Genomic DNA, 7,215 nt, shown 5'->3' on the forward strand with positions numbered 1-7,215 from the left:
CTTTCGGTGAAGATTCTATGGGTGTCACAAGGATTAAGGAGCATTACAACCGGATTAAAGACGGCCCACAGCGGCAGAGGGTGTGCCGCGCTCTGAGCGGCCATCGACAAGCTGAAATGACCAGATCATTTCCAACGTGAAGGCTGTGTTGATCCGGGACGTCGTGTGACCCAGAGAAATTGCGGAGGAGGTGGACATAGCCATTTTTAGGCACATTCCACTGTTAAAGGAGATTTTGTAATGAAAGACGTGCAACGGAATTCGCGCGTCGGGACGAAGCCACAATGGTGGAGAACAAAAGCAAGTCCATGTTGGAAGTCTCACGGGACATGACATGCCCAGCTCTCCACAATTTCTCGGATACTCACTCGACTAAAAAGTCACCGAAAGCCGTCTGAATCTTCTGAATGGTGGAAGACATGTCCCGTGAGACTTCCAACATGGACTTGCTTTTGTTCTCTGCCATTGCGGCTTCATCCCGACGCGCGAATTCTGCCTGAGCGGTGTTGAAAATCATAACGATTTGTTCATTAAGCATCACTTGGTGAACCAAGCTGTTTCTAACGGTTACTAACTGCATGAAACCTGCATGTTAATCAGTCCGTGTAAATTCGTTCAATTGATTTCCGCTGTCGGCGTGACGCGCGACAGTACGGGCCTGCTAACAAAGTGCTAACATGCAGTAGCTTCTACAGCCGTGGTAACGGCCCCTTAACTCAGACTGAACACTAATCAGCCATCGGAAAGCCGGAGGCAATAGCGTGCTAACAGGCCGTTAGCCGTTCTGAAATGCAGAGGCTCCGATCATTGAATTAACCCAGGTGCTAACCACCGCAGCTAAGCGCCTGACCAGTTAGCCTAGCTACAGTAACCGGATAGTCCGCCGACTGCTGGTAACTAGCCTGTACTGCATGTAAATAATTTCCAGCGACTTTTTAAACTTTTCACTTCTTTTCACCACTTAAAAGAATGACTACCATTAACTGAAAAAAAAAAAAGATCAAGTCTTATCTTGCATAATATTTTTTTTTAACTCTTTTGATGTCGTTTTTCCAATTCTAATTGGAAATAATAATCTTTTATTCCACTGTCTGGATACTAACCAAGTGTACACACTTATATTTTAATATTGTTGTTTTCACAACTAACTAATGAACTTTACCGTTTCAATACTATTTAATTAGGGTTAATCAGGAGATCATTTAAAAAAAAAAAAATTATTGTCTATAACTCTCCTACCTCATCAAAAGAACACCTCCTTCAGGAGTGATTTCTTTTTTTTTTTTAAGTGAAAGCACTGAAGCTTTACCAAAGTGTAATCCATAGCAATTCTAAACAGAGAATATTGGTGTTACATCACAATAACTAAACAAAGAAAAGTTCTACTTGTGTGTACATAACACTCCTCAATATTTTCCTTTTGCATTCGTGTGAATTCTCCACTGCTGGTTTCACCTGCAGTTAACTCACTAATCCCTTTCACACTTCTGCAGCTGGATCATCTGTAAATATTTTTATTGTCGCTCATTTTGTTGTCAATTCTTTATTGTTTTGTTTCTGGTGGACACTGTCTAACCGTCATCCCAGAAAGCCAACATGGCCACACCCAGTGACAACAAACCAAGAACTTCTATCGACCTGGAAAGCCGAGGTCGTAGCGACTCAGGTGAGCTTTTAGAAGAGGTCTTATCCGAACTGACCTCTGAAATATTGCCTGGCTACTTGCACAACATGCAACAAGCCATGCGCAAAAGCATAGTTGCTGAGATGTCTCAACTCCTCAGTCAAACATTAGCAGCAACTGTGGAAAAGAAAAACCTGGCTACAGTGCTTGGCAAGCTAGCCATTGCCACAGCCCTGAAGCTCAAAAACGCGGAATCACTCATGGACAAATCAGTTCTTTCTATAAAAAGGCAGAAAGAACAAAATGCCGAATTGCGTGAGGAGAATAAACTCCTGAGACAGCAAATGGAAGAAAAACAACAGTCTTTGACCCTTGTTGAAGAAAAGTTGGAAGATCTACAGGCTTCCCCAAATAAGTCCGATGAATCAGATACCGCATCTGATCCTGGAACTAAAGACCAAACCTTACTCCTGAAATAAACTCTTCAGGAACGTGACAATGAAATTAAGGAGTTACAAACTGAACTTAGCTCCGCGTATCGAGAACAAGGAGAAGCTCATGTTGTGTGTTGGGGGGTGTGTGGCTGGACATTTTGGTGTTCTTTTCTTTTCTTTGCTCTCCAGGTGGTATGAAAACTGATTTGTCTGTGGAGAAGGTGCTGGCTGAAGAGTCCTTCACCCTCATCAACATCATGTGCAGCACCTGTGGATGGTGCTCACATGCAACCTTAAAGACTTTCAGCTGAAGCAGATAATTGGATGGCGTTCTGCATTTAAGCCATGTGTGATTCAAGCAGAATTGCCGGGAACTCGACCTTGTGATGTTCGTTTGTGAGACGCTGAGGACCGCGCCTGGGTTTGACACATCGTGCCTGTGAAGCAGGAAGGGTGAGGGACACATGCTGTCAGCACACATCAGAGGTGATTAATTGTTTGACTACTTGTTGATAGTAACTTGGTATTTTGTTACGCAGTAGATTTAAATTGTGATGAGAATTGTGCAGCTCGCTTCTCACTGCTGTGGCGTGCGGACAAGTGATCCTCCACCTGTTGTGAGAAGCTGCTCATTTGCATAAAGCTTAAAATACAGACCTGAATGTGTTGCTGATGGTGTGTGTCTTTTGAAGGATATTGGTTGTAACTGCTGACTTACCTCACCTCTTCTATCCTTCACAGAGAGTCGGTTTGTCGTGTCCACCTGGTGGGTGTTTGGCGGTAACAGTGAGTCCAGAATTGCCGGGCTTCTATCCTTTTGGGCGCTGGAGAGCGTGCCAGCCTTCACTCCGCCAGAATGACGCTGTTTTAGTTTCTACACTTTGTTTAGCACCAGAGGGTGACTTAATAAATTGTTTTTGTTATTGGATCCGCTTTCTGGTTATTTTAGCGCTGGGTTCCGTCAGATGCAGGTCCGCTCCTCAACCCGCGTCGACACATAACAGCTCATGATTTACTCCAACAGGTGTATGGTGAGCTTAAAACATTGAAGAGTCATGCTGGAAAGCATGAAGACATTTTGGGGTCTGAAAAGCTAAAGACTCGCGAGGTGCTGAGATGTCTGACAGATACACAAAATCTTTTAGATAATACTCGAGAACAAAATGAACACCTCAATGCTGAAGTGCAATCATTAAAGCGCGAACAACAATTAAATTCCCAATCACCAGGAGACCCTGAACAAAGAGTCATGTGGAAAAGCGGAACACAAACGTTTACCACCACGGACCGCAAGGAAGCGTGCCCTGAAACCCTGTCAGGAATCATGTCGCATCCTCAGGAATTCCAACCTCCTTATCCTGGGTATCGAGAGACACCGCCTCTCCTTCCCACTCAGACGCGTCCTACCACAGTCCTTAATGACAGAGAACTAGATAAGATTGCACGGCTTATTAACCATTTTGAGCCAACTCCAGGAGGCTCCCCCGACACATGTGCATATTTAAACGACATACGCTATAACCTCAGGGATCTCACTCATGCTACCGGTGAACATTACATCTACCTCATCAAGCGGACTTCCAGCCGTGAGGTCAGCCGGTTTGTTGAGCGTCAACCCGCGGAGGTACGACAAGACTTTGCTAAACTTAGCTTAGCATTAGAAAAAGAATATTCGGATCACTCCGTTCGGACAGGCCTAGCCGCCGCTATGGCCGTCAAACAAGGCAGGCGCGAACAGCCCCAACAATATTACAACAGGCTCCTCTGTACCTATTTCGGCACTCGAAATGAACCAGGTATGGAAGAGTACCTTAATTTTAAACCCTTGTTCCTTGAGAACCTCCACCCTAATACGAGTCATCATCTGGGAATCCTGGGAGATCCCAATGAGGCTCCCATACAGTACCTGCGTGACCTTGCTACGAAAGGTTTCGCTGAACAAATTAAGAGAGAGGGTAAATCCGAGGACAAAATGATCCTCAGCCTTGAAGCACCTAGACCTACCCTCGAGCTTGAAGGTACCTCCGGGGGGGGTCATTTAAATCTCATGCTGGCTTTGTCACTACCTCCCCTCGACAGATGAAACCATCTGTCAAGAGCCGACCCAAAGACTGAGGTGGACCACGAGCAAAACCACAGTGGTCCCCACAAAACCAAAGTGACTTCGGAACCAGAGAGGGATCCGAAATTGGTGAAAATTGCGGTAATAAATTAAAACCCAGACAGTTGAAGAAGCCCACCACATGGGAAGATCACCCCGATGACAGACGTGAGTACCCAGGTGACCGACCCCAAGGATGGCAGGGTTCCAGACACCCACATCAGGGACCACCTGGACGCAACAATAAGAACACTTGGAACCGAGACTCCAAGGAAAGAGACCGGTCTAAGCACTCAGATAAGTATGTGGACTCAAGCCTCCACCAAGAAATCCGGAAGATCATGAAAGGCCTCCTCCAGGAATTTGAGGACGAAAAGGCCAAAAAGAAAGCTAATGTGCTGTGTGTAAACTGCATAGCTCCAACCACCCACCCGGTGTCTTCACAAACTCCGCCAGAGGCGTCTGAGGAAGACCTATACCGGAGTGTAGACAACCCGTTAACGTCACCATCTCAGGATCCACATCCTGAGACACTGTACCTCTCAGATGGGGATCAAGAACCAGGAAAGACCAAGTCTGGTCCTCCCAGTGCCATCTTGGTAGTCCAGGTTGATCAGCACCAGAGATCATGCGCTGATCCAGCGTCTGTTATAACTGGACAACCACCTGTACGGAAGTTCGTAGGCAACATCTCTGAGAAGGGGATTGCAAAGAAATTCTATATGTCCCTAATCCTGGAAAACTCACTAAGACATGAGGCTCTTCTGGACACCGCTGCCGATGTCACCTTGATGTCTACCTCACTGTTTAAACAACTGCAAGTAGCAGCATGGCAGGCCAACAGAAACCTCAATCTATCGCCGTGTTCATTGGAGATCCAGCCCTACACGAACAACCCGGCAACTTTGTCCTCAATGGCTCTGGTCAACATCACTGTTGGACCCATGAGTCTCGTACACCCTGTGTACATATCAGCATTCGACACCATTCCCTTCCTCATAGGGAAAGATTTTCTCAACCGATTTGAACCCCTCATCGATTTCAAATGGTTAAAACTGTGGGCACAGGTCCGTCACCCTCACCCGCCTGAGGTGACTCAACCGGCCAAGCCCCAGTGTTATGCCATTGAGATCCAAAATGATACAGAACCCCCACGCGACACGGTCACAGTGGACATTCCATCTGCTGTCAACCCGCGGAAAGCTTCATGGCCCCCAGATGCACTGCTGGCCGAGAAGGACACTTTCCTCTGTAAGCTGTCAGAGGACACTAATGCGAGTGAGTACTGCCCTCTGGTAGTAGATGGTCTCCATTTGGAAAACACACACACTGCTGACGTAGCTCTGGCTCTTTGGACCAAAAGATCAGCTATTAGTCAAAGTCTGTTTGACTCATTGAGCAAACCCAACCAAGACATTTTATATGTGGAAAAATCTTTCCATTTTCCAAGGGACCCTCTAACCCAGACTGTACTCAAGGCAACTGGAATATGCACACTCAGAATGTGCTGGAACAGACGAGAATTGAGCCACTCATTCTTAGTCGTTCCAAGCTTGCCACGCTCTGTCTACATAGGAGGTGACCTCCTTGTCCGATTGGTGGTGCAGGTTGACAGAGTCAATCAGGTCCTCTGGTCCTTAACCAGAGCACGTGATGACCCCGCTTACTCTGATCCGGAGTATCTAAGGTCTGGACAATTGATCCCTGATGCATGTCAGGTAGTGATTGATGGTCACATCACAATACCCGCCAACCTGAAAAATGCACCACTCCAACTCGTGATATGTCCAGGACAATGGCTCAGACACTCACAGGCAGTCTTCCAGCCATCCCAGCTCTTCATCAAACTGGGACTGTCTCTCAAAGCCACCCCACTTCTGAGCCTAAGAAGTTGGACGACCCGCTTGATGGTGCATAACGACACTGGTGAAGATATCCTGATTCCCAAAGCCACCCCACTGGGTTGGTTAATCAGCACTGAATTCCAGGACTTTGAGCTGAACATCCCATTTCTTGGCCAAGTCCCTCCATCGCTTCTTCCCTGTTCACAACGGGGGGTTGTCTTTTCCAAACCCTCAGGAGCAATCGCTGTATTTCCAGCGAACATCTCTGAGAAAGACACTGTCAGCAGAATAGACCTTGATGACCCTGACCACATGGTCCTCCAGACCCTTACGGTCCTCACGGTCGACTCGCAAAACAAAACAAATGCTGGAAATGACACTGAACCAGCTCGGAACCTTAACCCGGGTTCTGATTCTGAATTTGCATCTCAGATAGAACAAGTCGTAGCAGCAGCAGATGCCTTAAAGAATGATGGGGAACGAGGATGTCTAAGAGACCTACTCTATAAATACCGAGCGTCCTTTGCTAATGATTCGTTGGACTGTGGGCTCACTTACATCCACTCTGTGTGCATCCCAACTCCTCCAAATGCACCGCCCACCTTCGTGCGACAGTACAAAATTCCTCTGGCATCCTCTGAACCTGTACAGGAAATCATAGATGACCTATTGGAAAAAGGGATCGTACGACCGTGCAACAGCACCTATTCAGCCCCAGTATGGCCGGTAAGCATACCAAACGGTAAGTGGAGACTTACCATCGATTACCGCAAACTCAACCAACAGGTGTCGCTATCTCGATGGCCAATGACTCAGTTAGAACAGGAATTTCCTAAAGTAAAAGACGCAAAATACTTTTCCACGCTCAATCTGGCCTGGACAATCCCTGTCCATGAAGACGATCAACACAAACTGGCATTCACCTTCGCCAACTGCCAGTACACTTTCACCAGGTGCCCATTTGGATATGCCAACTCACCTGCAGAGTTTAACATCTTCTTGAACAAGGCGTGCCCTGATGCAAATGAGCGAGACACCCTTATCTATGTCGACGATGTCCTAATGCGAAACCTAACATTAGACACACATTTGGATGAGATAGACCACATCCTGAGCCAACTCATGAATGCTGGTGCAAAAATCTCACTTTCAAAGTGTCAATGGTGTCGGCCCAAGGTCAACTATGTGGGCCTACTTGTCGGACCAAACGGA

This window comes from Thalassophryne amazonica, chromosome 1 (genome assembly GCF_902500255.1).
Source record: "Thalassophryne amazonica chromosome 1, fThaAma1.1, whole genome shotgun sequence".
NCBI lineage: Eukaryota > Metazoa > Chordata > Actinopteri > Batrachoidiformes > Batrachoididae > Thalassophryne > Thalassophryne amazonica.